The sequence below is a fragment of the Triplophysa dalaica genome, chromosome 23 (genome assembly GCF_015846415.1).
Source record: "Triplophysa dalaica isolate WHDGS20190420 chromosome 23, ASM1584641v1, whole genome shotgun sequence".
Taxonomy (NCBI): domain Eukaryota; kingdom Metazoa; phylum Chordata; class Actinopteri; order Cypriniformes; family Nemacheilidae; genus Triplophysa; species Triplophysa dalaica.
The window spans coordinates 12,572,901-12,597,517 of NC_079564.1; the positions used below are offsets into that span (position 1 = coordinate 12,572,901).

At 38.8% G+C, this 24,617-nt stretch overlaps 1 protein-coding gene across 4 annotated transcripts in view; it reads left to right on the forward strand.

Moving 5' to 3' along the window:
- Positions 1-24,617, forward strand: part of LOC130413224 (rho GTPase-activating protein 21) — a 77,600-nt gene that overhangs the window by 6,566 nt on the left and 46,417 nt on the right. The window lies entirely within an intron of this gene.

Below are 24,617 nucleotides of genomic sequence, written 5' to 3' on the forward strand. Positions count from 1 at the left end.
CAATGTTTTGTGATCGTATCGAGATCTGCATCTTGAAGATCATGGCAGGAAATCTCTTTCTTTTTTGGCACTATTAAGCCTGTTTAATAAATGGATTCTGAATGAAATCCTGTCATCATTTGATCACCTTCTTGTTATTTCAAACCTGTATGACATTCTTCCTTCCACAGGACACAAAAGAAGATATTTTGAAGAAAGTTGGTAACCGAACAGCACTGGCCCCCATTCACTTCTGTTGTATGGACACAAAAGCAATGCAAGTGAAGGGGTGGCAGGAAACATCAATCTTCACAAAAATCTTATTTTTTGGTTTGCAGAAGATTGAAAGTATTTAAATTAATAATTTAATTTTTTTGGTGAACTATCACTGTAAGATTTGGTTTGGGACTGACTATTGGTGCTTGAGTAAATAGTCAGCCTCCATTGGCCCATTATGTACTGCATGGTGACCATTGCTCACGCATGGCAAGAGCTGCTTTTGATATCAGATTATGTTGGCCCATTTTTGCACAACTTATGAGGATCAGGTGCTTATGTGCGCCTGGAAATGAAGTGTTGTTGCAGCACAAAACCTTGTAAAGTCCTTTTTTTCAAGTTTGGTTCATGGTATGTAATAAAAATGGTGTATATAGACCGTTTCATCAGACGCCCTTGCGCCTCACCCCCAGTTCAAATTTAATTTATGTTAATATTAATTTATTTGATTATTTTATTGTATACAATTTTATTGAAGAAACGATTTGTTGAAGTTTGTTGTATGTTCATTACATTAAATAAACTATTTGTTGAATGGGTCCTGTAGTTTTGACGCATTTAAACAAACCGTATGGTACATCTAGCAGCTGAGCTTGGTATCGCAGTCTAAATTCAAAATATTGGAAATACAAATTTAGCCAAGACACAGTTCTTCTGGTTTTCTTTTGCTTGTTATCAGAAATAATCTACAGGCACTTTATTTTTTGTGAATAATTGTGTACCGGAAACTGTGTACCGGAAGTTAAGGTGATGCACAATTGCGCAAAAATGATTTGCATGTGTTTAGCATACGTGCGCAGTAAAGTTTGTTTATGTTGTTAAGATAAAACCGTCTATACTGTAGATTCAAATTTTGCTGCTATATACAAATTTAGCCCCTATAAAAAACACAAAAATACAAGACGGCAGAAACTTGCTTACCTCAAGGGTTTTTGGGCTAAAATAAGATGCTATGTGTTTATGCTAGTTGTTGTTGGACCAACAACAAAATATGAAAAAAACCTTAATTGTGACGTAGTGTTTGTCGACCGAGCTGCTCTCAAACACAGCATTTATATTCTTTCTTGATACATAATAGCCCCATCTTATCGACCGAGTTATTTTCAAGCTCAGACTCATGTGAGTTTGTGTCACATTGAGCACAAAGGAGTCTGAATGGGTAACCCTATGTGTCATGTGTGTGTTTTCAGCTCTCTGTTGATTGTCCTGTTGATGTGAGCAGTGAGAGAGTTGGGATTTCACCACCAGTATTGATTTCATCTGATTGTCCCCTGGGCTGCTAAAAGAGATCATTAATATGAGGTTGTGAATGCCAGATTGATCCATTTTGTGGTCTGTGTTGGGCCGAGATTCACACAATGCTTCATTTCTGTGACAGCAACATGTAATAAACATAAAAACCCACAACAAAACCCACCACTACAGTAAAGGTCTTTGTTAAGTGGTTTGCTGAGGTGTTGTGTGTAGTTAATCCTCTGGTCCATTGCTATGATTTATCTTGCGCTGGTTTGACCTATATCGCAAAGCCTCCATAAAAACCATCTCTACGGTAGTGTGGATCTCTCCAAACAGCTTGAATTCAACCCTCTCCCTGCTTTTCATTTAGCTTCTGATTCTGATGTGGTTCTGGTTGCCAGTTCCCTTTGCCTGACTGACAGTTGGCATTTGGATGTTATTAAAAATGCATGTGTGGAACCAATCCGCTGACAGCTGGATTCTCTTGGTGATTGGCCCTTTTTTTGCGCCAAGTCCTGCCGGATCACCTTGGCACTGTTTTGCTACAGCACTGCTTGAGATATCATGGATCTGATGCTTACAGTATCATAACACGTCTGTCATAACACAGATGGGAAGTTGACCCCTTGTACGTAGCTTTTCACTTTGTGTTAGCTTTTTTAAATTGTCAATTACAATGGCGCTTGAATGATGAGAGATGAATGGAGGTATACATACCATGAGACACAAGGAATAGAATTTCTGGGTCCAAGCCTCCATTTGGTTCATCTAACCATCTAAAGTCTTATGTTCTTTTTCAGCTCTATTCTTATGTTTCCGCGCTGAGTGAGAAGACGATGAGTGTTTTCTTTAAAGCAGTGGGGTGTTTAGTGGTCCCGGGGATGTGATTTGTCTTGTGCAGTCTTCTCTCACTCTTGCAGGGGTTAAGCCTGCTGCGGCACAAATACCTGACTCAGCACTGCGAGAGGAGAAGCAGATGGACCGATCGAGTCGCAGAGCAAACGTTGAAAGCGAGATTACCGAACACTTTTTAACACCATAGGGAATTGAAGCCTCCGTGTTAGTGTCTTCATCTTCCTTTTATTTGGAGATTATCTGGACGCCTCTCTTAGTGATGTAGGAGTAGTATTGGTCCACGAATGCAATATTAATCCAGCTCTAATGAGCTGTGGAAAAGATGCATTTGGCTGAAAGCGTGCCTGCTCGGCACACAAATGGGCTCAGAGACGGCCACCGTCACCACTGTGCCAGACGCAGGATCCGAGGGAGCGACCGGAGAGCCGGGCGATAACAGATCTCACAGGCACAGCTGGATGCAGTGGTGCCGTCTGAGTCATGGCTCACTTAAGAGTCCTGGATTGCATGATCAGCCACAAATGGAGCCGGATATGTGACCTCTACTGTGCTTTTAACACTCAGGTGTGTGCAGCCTTCACTGCATTATGTGACTCTGGGTGCATGAGGCTTGTTTTAGCGTGCATGCATTTGTAAAATGCACAGTATTTCCAGTAAAGTATGATGCACTTTTCTGCAGACATTCAGAATTCCTCGTTCTTATCCTGGCAGCACTTCTTATGGTTTCTCTTTTGGAAATACTCATCTGAAACAACGAGTTATGCTGTGAATATCTGCCGCATGGGAATGCAGCAAAAACAAACAAAAAATAATCACGCAGTGGTGTCTAGTTTTTCAGAGCACGTTGAATGATCTCTGATGTTTCGATTTTTTTGAGCAATATTTGACAATAATGTTGTATTTAGTAAGACTAGTAAAAGCTTCAGCTAACATGAACTAACAATGAGCGATACTTTTATAGCATCTATTCATCGTAGTACATGATCATTCGAGCATTTACTAATTTGCATGTTTAAAGACATATGTTGTATCTGCTAACATTAGTTAATGCACAGTGAACGAACAAACATTTGTATTGGGAGTAAACTATCATTAACAAATCTTAATAAATGCGGAAAAACTCATTGCTCATTGTTTGCTTATTCATTTGCAAAATACAACCTCAATGTAAAGTGTTATATTTATATATATATTACTAAACAATTTAGTTTACAGTTCATCTGAGCGTGCAACACTCAATATCAATATTTTAGATAAGGTATCAAAAATGCTTTATGTAACTTTAACAGCATAAGATAATAAAAGAATTTTAATATCATGACTGACTGATAGGGATAAATCACCCAAAAATGAAAAATCTGTCATCATTTACTCAATCTCAAGTTGTTCCAAACCGATAAACATTTCTTTATTCTGTTGAAGACAAAGAAAGATATTTGGCAGAATGTCAGCAATTTTTAGCAAAACAAAGTTATTTATAAAGATTTTGATGTTTTATCAAACATATATATACATTTCTTTGTTCTGTTAAACACACAGAAAGATACTTGTAAGAATGTCAGCAATCTTCAGTTCTGTGACATCATCCACTATCATAGTAGGAATTTTTTGTAAATATGTTTTTGTTCTATTGAACACAACATGAGATATTTGGAGAATTTAGGAACACAAGCAGTTCCGGGGCACCTTTGACTACCATTACGTTTTTCCTACTATGGCAGTCAATGATGTCACAGAATTGCTTGCATTCTTCCAAACATCTTTCTCTGTGTTCATCAGAGCAAAGAAATTTATACATGTATGAAATGAAATGAGGGTGAGCGATGAAAGAATTTTCAGTTTTGGGTGAACTATCACTTTAATGCAAACCAAAAACAGACGGACAGTTTGTAGAAATTCACTTGTTGGAACAACTTGGCGGCATGCGAAGGGTGCCGTTTTTCTTAAGAGATTATGTTCTGAATCTATTGAAGGTTTATTAAACATTCCTTCTGTTATTATAACTGCTATAACAATGTCTTCCAACATCACAAAATAAATGTATAATTTTGTTTTAGATTTGTTTTAGTGATGTTTCTCTATAGTATACTGTACAACCTCAGCACACAGATAGTTGGTACATGCTTGTCATGTGTTTTGTGTGTGCGTTCATGTGCCTCTGGCTTCTTTTCATAGTTCATTTGGCACGCAGCTCGTAGACAGAATACTGAGAGACTGTAATCATTGTCCAGCTTCTGTCTTTCCGTGTGATCTGAGACGCGGGCCGTGCTGTGTCGGCTCTAGCTCCTCAATGCCCTCCTGCTTTAACCCTTCAACTAATTTAATTTTAGCTCTGCTGAAACAGTTTGCCAGCATGCAGAACTGACGGGCCTCTGTTAAAGACAGTGAAACCAGTCTTTGTGCTCTGTCTGTAGTATGACATCCAGTATTCACACTCCAGCACCTGGTCAGAGTGTTAGAAAACCGACTGCCCCATGCTGGGTATAACCTTAACCCCTCGGAAGGGCCAAATGCGGTTTCTTATTGTGTCCTGTTGTCTTAACTCGTTCCATTTTGGTTAAATGTGCATGTCTGCTAGTCTGATTGTCACGGCACTCTCCGTCCAGTCCTTCAAAAAGTGTGTTAATAATTCATACTGGCCCAGCAGTGAAGATCCCAATTAAATTGGTGTTTGGGAGCATCTGTGGCGGCCCTGGGGACTCTAATTGGCCCACCTGCTCCGCTGAGGGTGAGGGGCAACGGCTCTCGCTCACATCACGCTCTCCAGAACACTGCCCTGACAATACACCGTAGAGAAGTGTATAGAATGTGGAAATGGCTGAATGAGAGAGATCTGGATCTGAAGGAAAGTAAAGAATTAGAGAGACACCAGACTGAGCTGTTTTACTTTTGGGCTGCAGTAATGAGACCGCCTGTGGATTTTACCTTCTGTGCTGCTGTGTGAGCGACTCTGGTTTTGATTCCTTAATGATTTTATTAAGATTTGATTAAGTAATTTAAACCAACTAAGTCCTAAACAAGAATATGAACATTTGGGATAAATGGGAATAGGGTTTACTCATTTGCTATGTTTAATGGATTTTTTGAGTCATCTTAACCAACCCTTTCTACAATAAATCATGAAACCTAACACTCTAGCCAAACACTCTAAAATAGGAAATAAGCCAAATAAATAATAAATGGAACAAATCACGATTTTTCGTTATTAATCATGATGTATCGCTCTTAACATTTACATTATACAATATACTTTTACATTCTAATAATTTCACATTCAAAGCAACTGTTTTAGATTGCTCTTAAAGGGGTCATATGACACGGCTAAGACGAATATTATCGTTTGTTTTTGATGTAAACAAATGTGTAAACATGATTTAAGGTTAAAAAATGCTGTATTTTCCACATGCTGTGCATGTTTGTGTCTCCTCTTTGCTCTGCCTCTCTGAAACGGACAGATTGAGGTGTGCTATGATTGGCCAGTTAACCAGTGCGTAGTGATTGGTTGAATGCTGCAAGAGTTTGACGGAGTAATAACGCCTATTACCAGAAATTGTACTGACAGGTATGCCCACCTTACTCGAGTATACATTTGGGCGGACGAATAATACCACGAACTGAAGTAGATTTGTGGGGGTGTGGTTACATGAGGCATTTCAGGCAGGTCTGAGTGACCATTCGCTTTTAGATAGGATGCATCTTCTGTTCCGACACTTAAATTTTTGCAATTTTACGTGTCTAATAGATGCATGGGCAACTTATAACACACAGAAAAACACGTTATCGCGCCATGTGACCCTTTTAAATGATCTATAGACCTTTACGTGAATGAGATCAGGAATATATAATAAAACGCTACACAAAGGATGACAAAATAAACGAATGCTGCGATAATTGTGTAAAATATTTTTGTGTTAATCTGAAATTGTTTTATCTGATGTGTTATCGCGTTAATGTTGGCAGCCCTATTTAAAATCCATAATTCGAGACTGATTCCCAATATTGTTTTAGGAAACACAGTTGTTTATTCTTATAATTTAGAGTTTGCATATTGCTGCTGTTGTTCTAAAACCTTGTTTCTACATATTTTGTGATTTTCGTCATAATCATTATTAGTCACCCTTTATGTTATTTATAGGGATTTGGAAATATCTAACTTATAAAAAGTATTTAAAAGTGCTTGTCAACTCTGTATTTAAAAGGTTATGTTATTTTTCCATTTCCCGAAAAACAGCACATTTGGACATTTTTTTGAGGTTTTGGATATTCTTGGATCCATGTTTGTTTAATATTTTTGAAATAGAAACATTTTCTGAAATAGAATCCATTGCCGTTTGGCGCGTGTTAACGTCAAGGCTGGTTAGGACACACACTCTGATCAACATTGAAATGATAGCTTTTATTGTTCATGTCTTATAGGACATTGTCAATGTGAATCCGAGCATTCTAGTTGAGTGCATTTAGTAACAAATAAACTTATTATGTACTTGAGCACAACTGCATGTTCCACTTTGATTCAAAACTAATTTCTATTTTAGAGTAACATGACCCTTAATGTCATGGAAAGAACTTCACGTCAGGTTAGTCAGATGGTTTTTTTTTTCTCTGAGTGGACTTTTCTTTCCCAAAATGCTAATGTAAATATGGATGAGAGCAGTTGTATTTGAAACTTTGGCTCTGGGAAGCAAACTCGCACTGGGCGGCTTGACATGATCCGTGACGGCAAATAAGGAAACGCCTTCTAGCAGTGTCCACTCAAAGAGAGCTGATAGGAATCTGAGTGTATGGAGGAAGAGACATGAGAGGGATTACACTATCAAAGACAGATTGAACATTGATAACCACACACTTTGACATCATTTCACTCCACCCGCTCCCGAGAGAACCCGCTGTCTGTTTAATTCATGGGAAGATGCATAGAGACGGCAGCATCTCGGATTTCCTCTGTTCTCACTGTTTTATTAAGAAGAACTTGGGCCACATATGCCTACACCTTCAATGAGGAAATAAACAGGACTAAACAGAAAGAGAGATAGAGATGTCGATCTACCAGATTGTTGCAGTGCAGAGGTGCAGTTTTTGGCTAATGTGTGTTCTGGTTTGCAATGTTTAACCTTGTACACAAGTCACTTCAGATCTGACTGATATGTGAATGGCAAGTGTCCTCACCATTTTCTGTTTCGTTTCCTGTATGATGGCTTGAAAATGTGATCTGTGTACTTGTGAGACTAGTTTTTATACAGAGCAAACTTTAAAAAGTAAATTATCTTTCTAAGTTTTTGTAGTTTTGTAATCCCTTAAAATGGATCGAAAATATATCATGTTGAAAGTTATATAGACCGTTTCATCAGACACACAAGCCTGGCCCCAAGTTTACTTCTGGGCTGTTTTTGGTGAGAGGTAATATAACTAATTATATTTAATTTATATTAATTTAGATCAATATTTGATTGTATAGTAATTGTATTAAATAAGCAGTTTGTTGATTTCGTATATATGTGCTTTATAAGTACTGATTTTTGACTGTATTCTATGTGGGTAAAACAGTAAACTGTTTGTGCAGTTACTTGGCTCCTATATTCACAATGATGCAGCACATCACATTACCATACGCTGTGAAAATCAATCTGGGTTTATGCAGCAGAAATCTTCTGTTTATATTTTCTAAAAATAATGCTTAAATGAAACTGCTGGCCTTCCATAAGCATTTTGGTGGAAATATGGTACAGGGCTAAAAGCAGTAAATGGTGATACTTGGACTAAGATTTTGACATGTATGTAAAGACACACTAAGACACAAATACAGACAAAAATTGCAGCGATGTCTCAAGAGACGCATTATTCTGTGAAATCCAATCTGTATCTTTCTTTTCTGGATAACGTTTAAGTGACATTAACAGAGAAAACTCAGTCATTCTGCGTTGATTCTCTGTTGTGTGCTGTTATAAGGGGTGTAACGTGCTCTGAATGTGAAGCAGAAGAGAGGCAGAGCATGCGAGATGTCTCATGTGAAACGACACAGGTCTTTTGGTGCAATGCAGGCAGGAGGGGGTGTGGCTAGACGAGGAGTGGGGGTGGGAGGAGTTGTGTTTTATGACTATGCTTCTGTCACGCCCACACCCACATATAGATCGCAATTGACACGCACAGCACTTCTCCTCAAAAGGATTCTTTCTTAACATACTGTACATATCACAAACGCAGGTGAAAGAAGAGGCGGTTGCCATGGCAACAGTACATGGTACCATAGTCACACGCAGCATGGAGGGCACAGAAGAAGCGCAGCGGTGATGCAAAGCCATAACTCCACCTGCAGTGAGAGACGGTCCTCATGCATTTACAGAAATGACAGAACTCACACACCGTGTACTGCAGCCATGCGTACACTTTGTGTATAATAACAATTCCAGGACTTTTACAAAAATGTTGCAATACAATTATTTGAAATATGGTTTTGTGTTTATACAATGGAAGTTAATGGAGGTCAGGTCAGTGTTTGGTTATTAGTGCTCTTCAAAATATCTTTTATGTTCTGCAGAAGAAAGAAAGTCATACAAGTTTGAAATGAGAAAGATAAAATAATATATTTTTTTGGCTGAATCGACTGTTTAATTCAGCAGCTGCAGTGACTGATTCAGTGAATGATTCATTCAAATGATTCACCCACACAGTGTGTGGTCCTTTATAACAGATTCTTTAAAAATGACTCCGAGTGATTTATCTCAAATTATTCTATATAACACTTTTTGTTTGTTTTTGCATGCAGCGGGCACACCACAATAGAAGGACATGCTAATTTAATTGAACACTTCACATTTAGTTATGTCATATAGGATTCATGCCATGGCTCTGTAGATGCTGCAGGAAACTTTGTTTTCTTTTCAGTGGTTTCATCATTGCATATTTTGCAAGTGTCTGTTTTGCTCACAGCGAGTTTCTTGGCACTAAAGCAGTTATTAATGAAACATCTGCTCAGTGAAGTTTTTTCAACACATCAAAGACGAGCACCACGCGAGATATGAAGCTGGTTTAAATTCAAGCGTGCACTTTATAGCTCGTTGAAAACATGTCAGTTGCTCTGTGATAAACGAAACGTATCTAAAGTTCATTTGAGACTGGTTGACGGTGTGTTTTTGGTTAGTCTGGGTAGCAGACCGCATTCAAATAAGACTGCGTGATCTGTGCTGCTGTGGTTGAAGAGAGTGCATGCATGCCAGAGATGAGCTCTCAGTGCTGGAGTATTTCCTCTCTGTGAGCCGCTTGACCCCGTCTAACACACAGTGACAATGAACAACACAATGATGGAGGGAATGCAACAGATATGAAAAGTATTATGTGTGAGAGATAACCATATAAAGATTGAATAGAGAAGTATATAATAGGCTCTTTATTGGGTCCAGCTGGCCCGGGGTGTGGTCATTGGACGAGAGACCCGCAGAGAGCTTACAGTCAGAGTTTCTGAGCACGCTGCCAAACGGACCTGTCTCACACGAGTGTGTGGGTGTGTGTGCTGCTGGGTTGGCTGAATATTAGGGCAGAAATTGCAGTGGCATCTAGTCTAAAAGCCAACTGACTGTCCCATCAGGCCCGACTCTGTGATGCCTCCTCGATCATGTCCGAATGAGTTGCTCGCTCATAATCTGGTTGAAGTTTTGCCATTGGGATCGTGACATGCTCTGGGCAGACAGGTCAGCTGTCATGCAGCACGTCTTGTTCTGTTTTTTGCCTGGAATTCGCCAGGGTATTGCTGTAGGGGCTTTCTATGGCATTTCTTTTGGTGATCCCTGGGCCATTGCAGTACATGGTTGCAAGGGTATTTTTGCAAATGGTTGCGAGGTATTGGCGCTACTGTAGGTGGTAATAGTGTTGTTCAAAACCCGGAAGTGAATTAGCATTTCGGTTCAATCGCTCCAAAGTCTATGGGGTTTTGGGAAATCGCCCGAAATAAGGTCTGTGGTAAACAAAACCTCAAAATATTTTCCTGTTTTATTCTATGACATAAAATACACCAATTTAACCCACTTGTGATTTTTTAAAAGCCTTATTGCGTCTTAAATACGGCGGTTGCTAAAAAGTTGTTAAAAGCAACTACTTCCTTTTGCGGGGACGTTAGACGGCAGACTCATTGCACATTTTAGGCTCACAAATAATGCATAAGTGGCACAAATCTCTTAAACAAAGATGTGGATTCATTCAAGAGTAATTACCAGGAACACATTTTGAAAAAAGATTCGCGTGGTGGCGTTGATATCGAATGAACTTTAGTGTAGTCTGTTTATAGCATTGTTGTAGCCTTTTACTTCTGTCAATTGTATTTCGGCTTCAATAGTAACTAATGTGGTGTTGATTTGTAAAGATTTTCTTGACAGACTAAACATGTTAACATTATAAACCTTAGATCCTATTTTTTGTGATCTTCCTAAAGTCTATGGGAATAATGCTCAGGTTTTTGGTCGAGGGAACCAGGACAGCGCTTACTTCCAGGTGAGCCTATAAAAAAAAACATCATCTCCGAGGTACTGGAATTGCAAAGTGATCACTGGTTATCTTTAATCAACAGCATCCAAATTCTCTATGATTCTCTGGTCTTTAGATGTAGCTCCGGCCCTTAAATGTAAATATGATATTTTTTCCCAGGTTATCATTTGGAGTCTTTGTAAAGTAAAACATACATCTCTTAACAAGGTGCATGATTTTATTACTGCTTTTATTAGTGCTGTCTGAGTTAAATTCTAGTTAAATTTCCTACCGTAAATATATAACAACAAAATTTGTGAGAATGGATGGCCTGCAACTCTGATTAACAAAATCAAAGATACTTTTCTGAATATTTTGATTCTTTTGTACCCTAGATTCCAGAGTTTTAAACGCTTTTATCTCCACCAGATATTTTCATATCCTATCAACCCATACATCAATAGAAATCTTAATTATTCAGCAAAAATTGACCCATAAGACTGGTTTTGTTGTCGAGGGTCACATAGTGAATCTAAGTGACTCTTTATAACCCATGGCTTGCTCTCCCACATAGGTAATGACTTACACATTCCTCACTGAATTCCTTCCTGAGTTAGTTGATTTAAAAGCATTTAGTTTAAGCGTATTGGGTCATCAGGGAGTGTGTTAAAGCTGTGTGGGATGATCTTTGTGCGTGGAGTGTTTTCTTTCCCTTCACATTCAATCAGCATTATTGTTCCTCATTTCCTGTTTGTTTGATGTGGTCGGAATTATGTGAAGTGTTTCCTAGAATCAGCCCGGTGGTCTTGTGACTTTAGTACACCCTCGAAATATTTGCTTACATATTGTTCCGGTTATGTTTTTTTTTTCATTGTGACCTGTTTTGCACAGGGAATTACTACAGCGTTTATTCGGGCCCAAAACTTGCGGGCATTAAAACCACACGTGCAGAACAGTTCCATGAGCATAAACAAATCTCGCGAGAGTGCATTTATGCTCCGTGAGCATGCAGAACAGTATCCACGCATGAAAAATAATCCTTGCGAGAGTGCCAAAACACAGTCCGCGATCAGAGGCTTTGACAGGGGTGCGGACAATTCTCTATGCTCTCGCAACTGCTCAATACTCGCATGGTTGTCTTGTTGACTTCTGAGACTTTGGGGGTGGGACAATGGCAGACTTCTCCGATCCTTTGATTGGTCACTTTTAAAATGCACTCCCCTACAGTCTACTACCTGTATCTTACCGTTTTACAGAAATGTCATCATTTGGCATAACACAACACTGTTTTTCAGTTTTTACACTTAGATTACAGTGTTATGTGTGCCCTTGGCTTTGAATCTACATATTTGGCATTTAAAAAGGAAGGTAGGAATTAAAGAGTTTGTTATGTGTATTGCTTTTGTATTGTTAATCGTTTTCATGAAATTGTTATAAAATGAGGATCAGTAAATGGCTACAACAGTATAACTCAAAGCACAAGTTATTTTAAATTACAATATGATATACTCTCTTAAATGTAATTAAATAATGAATTTGTCTTGAAACATATTGAATGGGTAATGACCCGGTAATGTCATGCATCAGGTGTGTCGCAGGTGCGGGAACGCGCATCCTCTCGCGGATCGAAGAGTTTCCTGAAGGATCATTTTAAGCTACACACACATATCCAGTCGCTGCATTCCAGTCGCCATGTCTCACCGAGGGCCCCAACTGCTTTTAATCATGTGGGTCACGAGGCGGCCCAGCTGCTTTAGGTTTGGGTGGGACAGCAGAGGGAGGGGGAGACCCTAAACTCTAATAGCGAACATATTTCTCTAGACCCAGCCCTCTTCTCTGTATGACTTCACCCTCCGCTGAGACCAGGCCTGAGCGCTGTCAAAAAAAGAAGAATTTGGCTCAAACAAGTCTATTTTTCACTTCTTTTTCTGTGAGGACCCTTAAGGTCACTGAAGATTGGTATTCTGTGCTTATGATAATGGTTGTACTGTACGTGCTTGCACTGCTCTTCATTCACATTTTGACTATCTTGGTTCACCCAAATATAAAAGTTCAGTGATTTATTTACCCTCATGTCATTCAAAACCTGTATACGACTCTCTTCTGTGGAGACTCTGGGCCTCGGGTCTTGAGCCAGGAATATGGCGCCGCATTGTTTACTCTTTGTTTTGTGAAGCCTCTGTTTATTTGCTGGCATCACTACTCATTGCAAAACTGCACCTGGGGGACGAATGTAACTAAAATCGCCTCGTTCCCTCCTTTGCTGTGGTATATTGAAGGTCCTTCATGATGTCATTTCCTGATTTGCTCATACAGGGCTCTGGAACGGTTTTGGAGTAAAGGCTCGGGAAGTGTTTGTCAGGTTACCTGGTTACTGTAGAAGAACCCTTCACAGTCATGTTTGGCCTCTTCTGAGGGCTTACGTTACACCCAGAGCGACACGCTCGCAGACTATCAGGACTGCATTATAGATCCGCAGTTTGGCAGATTCCAGTGCCTCTTAAAGGCTTAGAGGATTGTTTCAATTTTTTCAAAGCCTCAAACTTCAGGGCACATGTTCACTGCCAAACTCAGAGGGAGGGATGAGATGAGGTTTTGCGGTGATGTTGAATTTAAGCATGGAAGATTATGGTTTTCACTCTCGTCTTTTTCATCTGCTCTCGGTCATATGTTCAAGTTCAAATCACACATTAAGGAATGACTTGGCTCTCCGTTGGAAGTCATTATTCTGAAGCCTCACACTCACAAATTCATCAGTTCTGTCTCTCTTTGTGCTGTTTGTCCATATTTTTTTACCTTAGATGTTGCAGTTGATGTGGTCTATCAAACATGCTGTGTAGACCTCCCAGTGGACTACTACCTTACAGTCCATGATCGGCAAAATGTGTAAAACAAAATATCTAATACTGGAAATATATCCACTCGTTTTTGCCCACGTTACTAGTCAATTTACTGGTCTTCCAAATCACTGTATACTAGTTTTACTCTTTCACTCACACTTATTGACTAGTCGTTGGGACAAAGGGTATTTTATAGAGAGACATTTGAGTAATACATTGGATATCTTCCATGTTTTACAATGACCTAATCCTTCTGCTTTAAAAACAAGCGTTTGTTCGTCCCCCCATGGACAGTCCCCTTCTGTCCTTTTGCCAGGTTTTTCATCACATGCTCATCCTCAGATCACTGGCCAGCTCCTCTCTATCTCCCCGTCTATAAAGAGTTTCCTAGGAAATGCATCTGAACCAGTGTACCCATACCATTCCAGGTATCTATGGCTTATATGTAGTACTTTATGATCATAATCTTAACTTTTCCAATGTATTTCTACTGACTGTGAGCAAGTCCAGATTTAGCTGTCTCATGTTCCATGATCTCGTTCTGATCGCAATGTTCGTTTATACTGGCGAACTTGCTGTGTACAGTATAGCACTGATTCGAGGAGACAACTGCACAGCTTAAAATGTTCCAATGATATACAGCACATTCATTTAAGGAACCTTTTCAAGAAATTGAAGGTACTTGGATGCAAAAAAAACAATGGCCGACACAAACAGCAGTCTTGTGTCCTCGTGTTCTCTCTCTAAGTCATCAAAAATGGTCACAATACATTCCAATACTCAAGAACAAAGAATGCATGAAAGTACCCGGATGTGTTCTTGATATCAAGGATTTATCGAATGCAGTCTTGTGCTTGTGCGGAACCCACTTGAAGTATCAGAAGTCACAGCTGCGTGTCCATCCAGGTTTGTTCTTCCGAGACTGCCTCGCAAGTCCGGTTTCCACTAGAACACAAGTCCATTCTTTGCGTTCTCGGAATTGAGAAATGGACATTATTCACCTGAACAACCTTGAAACACAGAACCTTAATGCTCTTGTCCTGCCACTCTTCAGCGCCTCAATGGTGCAGATAACGAAACAGCCCCTTCTTTGTGGTGTAATGCTACAACTGCAGTTACAAATGACAGTCTGTTGAATGCACCCGACATAAATCGCAAGAAAATGAGGCGGCATGAAATTTGACGGAGGCAGCCACTTCCAATTTGTCTATGCAAGAAAAACCCTGTAACTGCATTGCCTGTGCTTTGTGGCAGTTTGGCAACATTTCTTAGGGTTGCGACAGATAAATAATACTTTTCTACTAGTGTAACAGAAAACTGGACCAGGTGCACTTTATTTTGCAGGTGCATTGCACCTGTTGTCAGTAAGATTTGATTTCCCTGTTTCTCCAACCCTTCCTCCCTTCTCCCTCAAAGTCCATCAAATTTTTTCTTCTTAATGTTGGCATAAAGACAGACGGAGGCTGTGGCCCACACTGATTCAAGGATTAAAGGCTGATTCTTAATCAGTCACTGTAGCTTAACCAGCCCCCACCCAGCGTGAGTAGCTCATGTTGGTGTTAGCTGGTGGAGCCATCTGCCCATCAATCTGGGACCGCACCAGCACCGTGAGCTTCTCTCACAACAGTTATTCTCACCAGAAATCACAAAACTCCACCCTGAAAAATCCTTTGTCCTACGATCCTTCTCACAGGAATGAACAGTTGTGTACACTAGATGTTCACTGTAGGGTTTTCATTTGGCATTATCTGATGGCAATATCTAAAAGAGTGGCCAGTGTTTGATATATTGTATTGTATGTTTGTGAGCATGAAACCTTTCTATTGTTTGCAAAGGATGTGGGTTTGATTCCCAGGAAACACACAAATATGTACCTTGAATTCACTGTAAGTTGTTTTGAATGAAAGTCTCTGAGAAATACATACCTGTTCAAATAATGTGTAATAACACATGATACAAAATTCATTAAGTTGCAGAGTTTAAACATACACTCAAACATAAAAATCATGTTATACTATTGGTAGATCTAGAGAATCACACTTGTTGGCCAAATAGGGCAGTTTTCAACCAATAATTAAAAAAATGTAAAATATTGTCAATTGCCTACATGCATACTATTGAACTATAGTTAATATACAATACAGTTGAAAAAACTAGCGATGCACCAATATGTCGGCCAATAATCGGTATTAATCGATGAAATACATTTTTCACACCATCTGCAAATAATCAGCTGATAGTTTAACGGTCTATTTATTCTCTTAATCAAAAGATGACAGAGAAATGCAATGAATTTGTTCTATCTATAGAAAATGTTTACAAACATCACCAGTTGATGTTCAATGTTAATAGTCAGTATATGAAGTAATAACATTCAAGTTGAGAAACACTATTACAATCGGTATAACTATCCGCAGATATCACTCTGAATAATCGGCAATTTCATCAGTGGCAATCTCGGTGCATCTCTAAAAACAAAAACAGTATAGACCGTTTCATTGGACACGTGCGTCTGGACTGAAGGTAAATTCAGGCCTGTGTTTGTTTATCGGTCTGGCTTGTGTCTCATAATATAACTGTTTATATATATATTTTTAATAAATGTTATTACTAATTTATATTCTTATTTTATTGAATAAAAATTGTATAAAATAAACAATTTGTTGAATTTTGTTCTGTGTTTATTTTAATAACTCATTCCCCGCCAGCCTTTTTAAAAAAAAAGTTGCCTGCCTACTCCAGTGTTTTTTACATTTTCAAACAACTTTAATGGCTCACAGTAAATTTTCTGTAATGAATATATGGACAAACAATATGTCAAATGAAAGAACAGAGTCTCAGCTTTTAAACAAAAGAAACCATATTCTTCTATCTTCATTTTTATCACTCCGTAGATGTGGGTAGGTTTCTTCAAAAATGCATCACTTTGATTAAACAGCTGAGATAATTAACGTTTTTTGTCAAAGATTCCGGTCAGATTACACCCCGAACAATCATTAAAAACTGCTAAAACATATATACGTTCTAGGTTCTGGGATTAGCACCACCTGCTGCACAACAGTACAAAAACCTTTTGCCGTAATAACTCGTCTTTGGCGGGGAACCGTTTTTTTTTAAATTGTGAGAATTAGTTAAATAAACAATTGAATGCCTTGTGTATCTTGGTCACATTTAATGAAACTGTATGGGACATCTAGCGGTTGAGCTTGGTATCGCAGTCTAAATAAAAAAGATTGGAGGGGCAAGTTTAGCCAAGAAACCGTTCTACGTTGTTTCTTTTGATTGTTATCAGAATTTATCTACCGCCACTCTATTATTTGTGAATGTGTAGCAGAAGTTAAAGCTCCAGTATGTAATAATTTTGTAATAAAATTTCAGAAAATAACTTGCACAGTGTGATATATTTCCTCCAGTTGTGTACTTACAATATTTCAAAAGTCTCTAAAGATTTTTTATTTCAGAGAAATTCCGATTTTAAATAACTGGCCGTCCCGGAAAAGAAATGTCGCCTCTCAGTGACGCAATGTCCGCTCTATACTTTGTTCCGCTGTAGACCAGAATATCACATGGTCAAATGCGGAAGTGGTTGTTATGGATCACGATTACTCTTTGGCGAGTATTGAAGTGCCAGTAAAACGGAAGCGTCCATATTTGGATACACGCAGACTGTGTGACAAACGGAGGAATAAAACCAGGATAAATATCGGCCAGGCGTTTTCGAGATGGAGAGAGCTGCGCGACAATCTTGGATTTGACAGAGACTCTGCTCTCGCGAGTGTATTGATAGACAGGTAAGCAAATCAATTATTTATTTTAGAACGATTGGTTTGAGCACGTTAAACAACACGGCATTAACCATAAACACGTAACACTGCACAACATTAACCCAACAAATAGTTTAACAAATAGCTGTAAGTTGTAACGGGATAATATAGCATAACATTTCACGTTCCTTGCAGTTCATTAATTATGATGACATAAAATAATACGATCAGATATACAGGTAATACAAAAACAAATAAATTACCTCATCCGTGATCATGATTCGTTTATCCAATTTAGATACATCGCTATGGCGAAAACGCATTTAAAACGACATCTCCCATCGTCACCTGCTTCATAGCGTCATCAAGCTTCGCCTTTGTTATTGTTGGAAATGCGCCCTCTTGTGGTCAAATACCAAGGTTACATACTGCAGCTTTAAAGGGCAGCCCGTTCACTTTGTTGCTTTGAAATTGTCGATAGCTTGATGACCATAAGGTGGTTTTCTTTCTCCATCAATACAGTACAGAGATAAAAACCACTTTATATTCCCCTCCTAAAACCCATCCTGATATCACTGTCTGTTATGTCAAACATCACACTAACTGAAGATTGATGGAACCAACCCAACAGAATTAAACAAGATCAGTCCGACAGAGGGTGAGGTTCTAAAGCAAGAGTTAGTTTTGTAGATGCCAGTCACTTCTGGCGTTTGACTGATTGAATCATTCGTTTGACTTGATTAATTCTTCTTGGTAAACCATGGAGAGGCCTCAGAGTAGCAGGCCAGAGGCAGGATTGCCATAGATTATTTATGTCACGGCAGTAGATGAATGAATTATTGAATAAATGTCAAATACTCCTCAGACAATAAAGTCATGAAGAAACATTGCTTTTACAAACTCGCAGCAAACAGAGCTTTTACCGTTGCGTAATTGTACCCAGCTGAGCCAATGAGCGACCCTGTCTTTCAACATCCGTAAGCATGCTCTCATTAAAGACATTCTCTGCATTCTCAATGTCACTGGATTTATTACACTCAAACTGATGCTGTTTTAAAGTAAAAGCAACGGAACATATCAACATAACCATTTCGTTTAATCCAAGACATTTCTGAGTCTTTGCACGAAGATGCGCACAAACAGACGTTGTATGAATGAACCATTTTAATGATGTTTGCTAACTCTTTAGTTAAAAGACTTCCTATGATAAAACCATACTACTGTAATGTTCAGAATTCCAAGAGTTGGTGACGCAGTGTTTTATGGAGGTGTGGAGGGTTTAATGGTCTGTTTCAGGATTCATCTGGCTCTGGTACACCGATTGCATAAGCACGATTTAAGAGCAAATGAGAAACAGCACTGTGGAGAGACCCTGTATTCCAATAAAACAGACATCTGCAAGTTTTGTCAACATTGTGAAACTGCATCGCTCTTATTAAGTGCAAAAAGATGAAACCAAATTTATCCACAGTCATCCTCGGTTTTCTCTTTTGAAGCACATCATCTGACCTTTGTAGTGTTTTGCTTGCTAGATGCTTCTTCTAGACATCCATTCAAAGCATTTGTTGTGAGGTATTGAGAAATTGAGATTTGATTTAATTCAAACTTATGCGATGCTTGTGGTACGGGACGCTAAACAGCATGTTATGCAATAACGTTCCTGAACATCTGCATTATCAACTCTACCAGGTGGTGGATCATTCAAGCATCACTGACTGCATTCTGGTTGGAAGTCGCTATCTAGTGTCACTGCACTTTGTATAAAGTTGAGCGCTAATCACTTTCATAAACTTCAAATCACTGTCCGTGTGAACGCCCTGTTAGAGTTTTATTAAGTAATGCGGTCCAACCTTTTTGTCTGCGTTTCCTGACCTGACCTCAACCTTAGCCTCATGGCGGAGCTTCAGCTCTGTCAGACGTTACGCAAAGCAACTGACTACAGCAGCGTAGAACACAAGAGACAGTAAATCAAAGCAATCCTTTCTTGAGATCTCTTTACTCAGCTGTGGAGGAATGCCTCAGAGGAGACAGTCGGACAGACAGCTTGTTAAGTCAGTGTTAGGTTTACCTCCTCTATGGGTGATAATAAACTTTCATGGTGGCAGAGACTACTGGAAATCAAACCGTAAGAGGTTATATGTAAAAGCGTAAAAGTTGTAACGTGTACTGGAAAATAAAATGCGTTCACATCGTGAATTAAAGCTTGTAGACTGGGAGTTTTCTGAGAGCTACAGCAAGTACCACATGACAACTGAACCTCACTAAGAACAGTTGAAAAATGCCGGCTTTTGTTAATGATGTTATGGAAAAGCTTACACTCTTAAAAATAAAGGTGCTCAAAAGGATCTTCAAAGCGGTGCCATAGAAGAACCATTTTTGGTTCCACAACATGAATCCAGTTAGATACATTAAGATACTTTGTATTAAATATTAAGTTCAGTTTGACCAATTTGTATTTATTTTATTAATCATGAACAACCGCTGGGTTAAATTAACTTAAATGAATTTATAATTAACTTGGTCAAATTTTCCAGACCAGTTTTCTAGGTTTACTTGTCCTCATTTGACCAAACCATGGGTTGAACCAACCCATTTTACAGTGTAGTTTATTTCTGCGGAACACTTTGGAAATTATTTTGAGAAATGTTTGGCACAGTGTGGCATTTCCACTTCTTTAAATAGATTTGCTTTCTTGTGACATCAGATTGTCCATACATAGCATGTTGAATATACACTTAGAATATAACAAAGCAGATTCAAAAGGTTCTTCGATGTCATAGAAGAACCTTTTGGTTCCATTAAGAACCTTTAATGCATCTTTTGACGTCACTAAAGGTTCTTTGTGGAGATAAAAAAGGTTCTTCAGATTATAAAAAATTAGGAAAGAGATGGTTCTTCAAAGAACCTTTGACTGAATGGTTCTTTGTGGAACCAAAAATGGTTCTTCTATGGCATAGCTGTGACAAACCTTTATTTTATATATTACTTCTGGTACTTATCTTTAGCATGTAGTTACATCTACTGTCAGTGTGTGGAAAACATTATTGTGAATATTCTGCAAGCAACTCTTTTTGTGCTCCATCGAATAAAGTCGTACGGGTTTGTAATGATTTGAAAGTTAATAAATGACAGGATTTTTATTCATAGGTTAACTATTCGCTTGAAAGCACAGAATGAATAGGTTTCCAACAGCAGTACACACCCATCCGCCGATAGAGGTGGAAACACAGTGCAAGACTTGGTTACATGGGAATAACACCAGTGCTGTGTCTAAGCAGGCTCATTTTACTTGATTATGGATAGTTCAGATGACTCAATTTATGCAATCATTATTTTTTGCCCCGTTCCTTTATATTTTTTTACTCGCTCTGTAATTTACGACTCGCTGTTTAGTTTTGAAGGGTGTGTGCTGCTCTGTCACATTAATGGCTTTCAGAAGATCTTTTTCCAGCAGTCTGGAGTCTGGACCAGCGTGTTGTAAACTCAAAGCCCACAGAGCAACTCCCCTTTAAAAACAACAGCCAAACTGGCCAAAGTCGTGTTTTCTTCACCTAACGCCATTTAAACAGCCACTCTGCTCTTTTAAGATTACATCATAATGCTGGAAACTTTACACATATTATGTCAACTATATAACTGACCATCGGGAAGAAATACCCTGGTGTGTGCACTTGCTCTGGAGCCTCACATGGTGTCATACCGATTTGAATCTTTCATGTAGACACTATTTTTAGATCAAGGATGCCTTTTAAAGCGCTAATTCATTTTAGATACCGGTTGTAAATGTTTCAACAGACAACAGAAATAGACATGGCAGACGCAGTCAATAACATGCATGGGATTTCTTGCATGTGTGTGTATATCTGAGAACGCTTACATTTACGCATTTGCAGACGCTTTTATCCAAAGGGATTAACATTGCATTGTATTATACATTTTGTTTCTGCTATGTGCAATCCCATGAGATAGAACCAATGGCCTTGGCATTGCAAGTGCCATCATCTAACCACTGAGTCAAAGGAGAGTGTTACGTTATCCTACTAACAAAGTTCAGCAATACAAATAGGAAATCAATTTCTCATAGCAGTTTCAGTGAAGATTATGGAGGACAGTTTAGGAGGGTCTGTGCCATGTTGTTTATATTGTATGTTCAGCCTCTCTCTGTTTTTACCTGATACGTTACATCACACACTTCGAATTCCACACATCACCCTGATCATGGCCATGTTGGTTTAACGCAAAAAAAGGTGCTCTTTTCTGTCAAATAAAATGTAATGAGTACCAGGCTTAACAGTTACAATATGGTTATTCTTGAGATGTTGAGATTCGCAATGTTGACCAATATGTTTTGTCGTTTTTTAGCCTTTTTTGAAAATCAACCAAAGTTTCTCTACAAATAAACCAAAAATGGTTTCTGTAGTTACATCATGGTACTAACCACAAATTTACCCAGGTAACTGTGGCAAAACCGGGTTTTAAGCAGTCTTTGTATTATTTCTAGTCAAACTGTGGTTATAATCAATCTGCCCAAAAAAAAACACAGTACCGTGGTTCATTTTCATAGGGGTGGAGCTTGACAGCCACACTCTCCATCATCTCCAATGCATGTAAATAATTTCCTATCGTGTATCCCTTCCAAAAAAGAGAGACACATAGTTATGGAAGGACACATGATTTTTGTGATCTCGGTGAGAGTTCTTTTTGCTGTATTTCTCTTTATATGTCAGTAGTTTTCCTTTGGTGCATGTTAATGTAGTCCGTCCAAACGTTCACTGAGACCTCTTTCATCCCACTGGAACGCATGAGTCATTTGACACACCACACAGTTAGTCTATACCTTCACATGCTGCTTATATTTCCATTTGTTTGTACTGTATCTTGGGGTGTTTATGTATGAATCAGGTGCTTGTGCGGTGTAGACTTTAACATGTGTGCACGTGTGTTGTTTATAAGGGAGAAATTCAAAGTATTTAAACTATTTCAGATGATTGAATCACTGCACAATTGTTTACAAAATCTAGAAATCTAAAATGTAAAAAAAAAATGCTGTACATAAAGTACACCTGTCATCACACATCAGTCAGATTTAATAATTTGCCCATGAACATGCTTTGGGTGCTACCGCAAACACGGTGCAGTTTTCTTTTTAGTGTTATTTCTTCCAAACGTCCATGCATCTTATTCAATTAAACTGCATTGTATTGTGTGTTTATTTATTTTTGAACACAGCTTGGTAAACAAAACACCCCCATGCTTAGAGCGTGCGTCCCTGAGCACCGTTCGTTGCTGAAATAACTGTAATGAGCGGGCAAGGAAGCCTACACACATTGTGATGTTTGCTTACATTGAATGTCATGCACAGGCTTTACGTTTGTCAGATTTGGTTCAGATTTTGGTTCCCTCGGGCACAATCTGTCTGGATGCAAATATTCAAATTATCATCACTCCCTTCTTTTGTGGCAGAAATATTTTCTCTTCTTTTCTCGACGCGAGCAGCTGCTGTTAAATGAATGAAAGGTTGTGTGATTGACAGGGGCAATTGTCTGTAGGTGTCTGGGGACCCGCTGGGACAATAGCTGAGCCCTCCACCGAGCAATAGCCACCACACCTTTAGACCCAGCAGCCCAATCCCCCCCACCACTCCGTTGGGTTCTTTGTTACTGTTCTCTATAGGAACGAGGGATCTTCTCTGTGCCTGCAGCTCCAGTCATTCTTTAAATATATATTTGGTGTTTAATACTTACAATTTTTGCTTGACAGTTTGTTCAGTTTCTCTAACATGCCAACTAAAAATAGATAAATAAATCAACTTATTCAGTATGTTACAAATGGTGTCAATAAAGCTTTTACTGATTCTCCATTGGAAACCATGGTGTTATCCGTGTAGATCCATGGTTTGTTTATTTTGTCATATGATTTCTATTCTATTGGTAAAATGGTTGGTTGGTGTGTGTGACTCACACTTGCTGTGCAAAAATGAAATAGGCCTACATTTTTTATCATTTGCGTCGGTCTATTTTCGTTGGTACGTTTTAGGCAGAAAATGTGTGTAGGAGTTTGGTTTATTTCACTCTTTTCCTCATGAGGACGGGGAAAACCAGTGTGCGACTAAATGCTCTCAGGTCAGTCATGCCTGACACTAGACTAACAGTACTTACCCAATCTAAGCATGTTTCGCACATCTCAGCCACATAAATTCAGACTTTACTCTCAACCAGCGATGCTGAAATATCCCTCTGACTTTCCCACAACTTCCCCACCTCTAGGACACAAGCAATGTGAAACTCTATTACACATAATGGCCCATCTGTTATTTCGTTGCTTTGCTCTGCACGTAGTGTAGTGGAGTGTGGCAGTATCACCAGTTCAGGAGGCAGAGCTAGTTAGACTGCTATAACACTAAATGTCATATGACTAGGGGGCTGTGTGAGAGGTCTCGGTGTGGTTTTCCGTCCGTTGCCTTCATAAGAGCTGCTTTTGTTACTGTAAGACATACCTCAGTGAGACCAGATGCAGTCCGTCCAGATTTAATTCATTCTGAATGGAGGCTAATCTTTCTTCTGCCTGCCTCTCTATGAATGTTCAGGGATACTTGGACTCCTTTGTGAATGTCTTGTGGATGTAATCTCTTTCCACTTCATCCCTTTTGTCTTTGAGCGTTACCCTGTTCCTTTTGTCACACAAATCCACCTCATCAAATCTGAGCCCACAGCATTTAAGTTAAGTAAACGTATATGTCTTAAAAAGATTCTTTTTGGTATCACTTATGAACTTTGATGATTTGGAGGGACAGAATAATACTTTTTCAGACTTAAATTTTATGATTACACGCTAAAAAATGACGGGTTATTTTCATCCCAGCACTGTGTTAAAAAGGAGTTCACCCCCTGCGTTGGGTTGTAGTCTATTCTATGCTGGGTTCTTTAACCATTTTTGGGGTTAATGTAACCCAGCGGCTGGGATCGTCCCTTTTTGACTAAACCATGGTTTTAAAATAACCTTGCATTTTTTACAGTGTTAATAAATAAATGGATATATTAGTATATTTTTTATTGACTGTTCCTGCGGTTTCCTTTGGTAGCGCAACTGTTGTGGGTTCGATTCCCAGGGAACAAATGAACTGATAAATAGCTTTGTATAAAAGCTATCTGCTAAATGAGAAATGTAAATAATTTGAAATATTTTAAACTTTATTTAAATGGAAATTTCACTT